This window comes from Aplysia californica, unplaced genomic scaffold, assembly GCF_000002075.1.
Source record: "Aplysia californica isolate F4 #8 unplaced genomic scaffold, AplCal3.0 scaffold00033, whole genome shotgun sequence".
In the NCBI taxonomy this organism is placed as follows: Eukaryota; Metazoa; Mollusca; class Gastropoda; order Aplysiida; family Aplysiidae; genus Aplysia; species Aplysia californica.
In genome coordinates, this window is record NW_004797303.1 from 1,105,274 (window position 1) to 1,109,033 (window position 3,760).

General features: G+C 43.0%; 1 protein-coding gene across 1 annotated transcript in view; it reads left to right on the forward strand.

Moving 5' to 3' along the window:
* Window positions 1–3,760, forward strand: part of LOC101848940 — a gene marked incomplete in the record, with an annotated part of 13,797 nt that overhangs the window by 4,752 nt on the left and 5,285 nt on the right.

Genomic DNA, 3,760 nt, shown 5'->3' on the forward strand with positions numbered 1-3,760 from the left:
ACACACGCACACACACACACACTCACGCACAAATACACACACACGCACACACATACGCACACACGCACACACACACACACTCACACACACACACAAATACACACACACGCACACACACACGCACACACGCACACACACACACGCACACACACACACACACACACGCACACACACACAAACCACAGTAGAGTTTTTTTCTGTTTTATTAATTTTGGTCAGTTTATTTTGTTTTCTGTTGTTGTTGTTGTTGTTGTTTTAATCCTGGTCAAGCGGATCATATTTTCCTATCGCAAAAATCTGGTGGTCGTGAATAGTAAAAATAAGAAAAACTTCAAAACACAATAACGATTATTTAATGCAAGGAAAAGATAGTCAGACAAAAAGAAACAACACAATGGAATGAAACAAAAAAGGTGTTATCTCAGATTATCTGTGACATTCTCCGACATCTTGCAGATGATGATGATGACACGACGGTGAAAGTCGCAAACCGTTTAAGTCCCGAAACTCTACAGTTGAGATAAACACAAAAAACCCTGTATAAATGCTATTTATACCAACGTGTTATTGTATTTTTGATTTTGACAATAAAAAGATGTTGCCTTTAAATAATTATGTACTTTTAAAGGCAAAATTTTGTTAAGATTTTATAAAATCAGACTTACACGTATTGCTTCTCAGGATTGACAGCAACATACACTGTTAGGGAGATACATGGTTTAACTACGTCTTTCTCTCGTGCAAAATTGAGACGTACACGAGTTGCGCCTATGTTAATGTATAAATGTTTATTAAATGAATAATTTCAACTATGTTCCAGGATTTTGTCAATAACCAATGTAAAAGTGTAAGAAATAATTTTCTTTTCTGGGAGAGGATGGATCTACGTTATGTTGGTTTTGTGTCTAGTCACTCTCCTCAGGTGACAGAGGATGGAGGCAGAGAGGCGAGAAATTCATCTCATCCAGTGTAGCCAGCAAGACAAATGATCAGATGGGAAGAGCATATAGTCGAAAGAAAAGTCGGTTGGGTTGACATCTGGAAGTGGAACACATCTAGGCTAAGCTTTCTTCTCCGGTCTACGTATGATGTTCTGCCTTCACCGGTGAACCTTGTCAGATGGAAGGTACAGGAGAACAACAAGTGTACGATAGGCTAGGAGCCATGAAGCATATTTTGTCAAACTGCAACATGGCTCTTAACAGATACACCTGGAGGCACAATGAGGTGCTGAAAGTGCTCACCACAATGGCGACAAAACAGGTGGAAGAAGGAAAATACGTCCCCAAGCTACAGAAGCACGGACTCACCAAGACTGCGTTTGTTCCGCAAGGAAGCAAGGTTACCAACAGAAAGAAAGCGAACGAAGCCATGGAAGACCACAGCCGAGGCACATGGGGGGTAGCCGCTGACTTAAAGGGCTTTGGGGGATTCTTCCCCATTCCAACTACGAAAAAGCCAGACATGGTGTTATGGGGGGAAAAAGACAAAGAGGTGCACTTGGTAGAGCTCACGGTGCCCCACGAGGACAATATCTATGCCGCACATGAGCGGAAAGAAAACCGTTACGAGGCACTCGTCGAACAATGTGAGGAGGCAGGATGGAAAGCAACCCATTTTCCGGTAGAGGTAGGATGCAGAGGTTTCCTAGCAACAAACGCCCGTAAGTGGATGAGAGTGGCAGGACTTACTGCAAAGAAAAGCAACGAACTCACAAACTCCCTTTAGGAGACAGCAGAGAAAGACAGTCACTTGATCTGGTTGAAGCGAGAGGACGCAGGCTGGAATGAATCCTAAAAGTTGGAGCAGAGGAAAATAGTCGAACTAACATGGAGACCTCACATCGATGATGGGGTTCGGTGCGTCAGAAAAGCTGTTGAGAGGATGAGCCCGAAACAGCGCGCGACGCATTCTCTCCTGATGATCTCCATGCTAGAGTCCGGGATACGGAGCGTTCGGCTGTGAGCAGTGCATATGGCTGTTTAGACTACGTACGCATAGATTTCGTACACCCCCCCCCACCCTAAAAAAGTAAGTTAAAGGCATCTTTTACGCATGAGGCCCCAAGGTGAGTAGAGGCATGGCATGTACGAATTACATCAAGTGAGTTCCGAAATCTTTATCGAGAATTTCGGTATTTACGTTGGAATGTTGTATCCCTCTCAGCCCAGGTTGGCCCTGACTGCAGGGTTGTAATCCCGCTTACTAAATGATCAGAATCTAAAAAAACGTTTTTTGAACAAAAGTTGGAATATTTAGCGCTTCACAAATAAAAAGATAAAATTAGTATCCACTTATAAATGCTAGACTTTCAATACGATAAAGCATCTTAAAATGCATGCAAATCAAACAGAACAGCATGCTTCGTGGACTGTAGATGGTCGTATTTTTGTCTTTTTGATCTTTAGACGGGCTGCATTTATTTGTTTGGGATTTTCGGTTTCATCACAGATTCTCTTTCTTTGTTGGATTTTGCCACGTCTTGGAAAAGGCAAAGGTGTACTGTACAGTCGTAAAGGCAAAGGTGTACTGTACAGTCGTAAAGGCAAAGGTGTACTGTACAGTCGTCTGCGGGCTCCAGTTTATAAAGGATGGTTTCACAAGGACGATATTGCAATGCTCGAATAAACCTTTTGTAAATAATTTTATTCGATCATTTTGTCGTGCATCATACTAAAGTGTCCCAAAACGGTTGCCATGACTTCCTGTCTAGTTTTGTAAATGCAGCCATCTCAAAATAATTTATGAATTTTTAAAAACTCTTCTGTATAAAGGAAAGCTAGCCAGCAAGACGGACCATGTTACTCCTTCAGACTCCTTCCAGTCATAACTCATGACAACACGAGTGTGAAAAGGGGGCTCTCGTGGCCAAGAGGTTAAGGTGTTGGCCTCTCATTCAAAGGTCCCGGGTTCGAATCCGGGTAGCGACCGAAAGATTTTCTTCTCTAAAATTGTCTCCTTTCACCTCCTTTCCTGCTCTTTTGCAATGTTTTATTGTCTGCTTTCATTTCCATTTTCTGCCCCAACCCCCTCACCTCCTTTGCCCCCTCCTCTGGGCTCATGACTCTTTCTGCAGCCTTTATACCGCTACTCCTTGGATCCTCCTTTGCTGTCTTTCTGCCACAACCCTGATCTTCTGGTAGGAAAGATCTACACCTAGCCTTCTCGGACAAGGGCGAAAAATTCCGGAGGGCCCGTGTGCAAGTTGCGCACGTTAAAGATCCCTTGGTGGTCTAAAATCGATAAGAGTAGTCTTCGGCCGCCACCCGTGCAAAATTCAAAATTTCCTGCCAACTGAAAATATTAGGTGCGTCCCGCGCGCTCATACGACCTTATGCAGTTGCGAGCGCCATAAAACACTTTACAAAAACAAACGGGTGTGAAGGTTAAAAGACACTGAAGTTGTGGATTTTGGAGTTACGTTTTGTCCAGCACGGACGGCTGAGTATTGTTTAACAGACTTACACGGTATACTCTGTCAATATTGAGATTCAGTAGGGATACGCGCATTGCTCATCTGACAATTACATACTTTTCTATTGGTTAATTTGTCCCTACATCAAAACAGAACATGCTTTGTGGCTCTATGATGATAAATATAGCAAAAAAACGATGATATTATTTTTAGACTTATACGGATTGCGACTTTCACCGTCGTATGATGATGGTGATGATGATGGTGTTGATGATGATGATGATGATGATAATATTGATGGTGGTGGTGGTGGTGGTGGTGATGGTGCTGCTGCTGCTGCTGCTG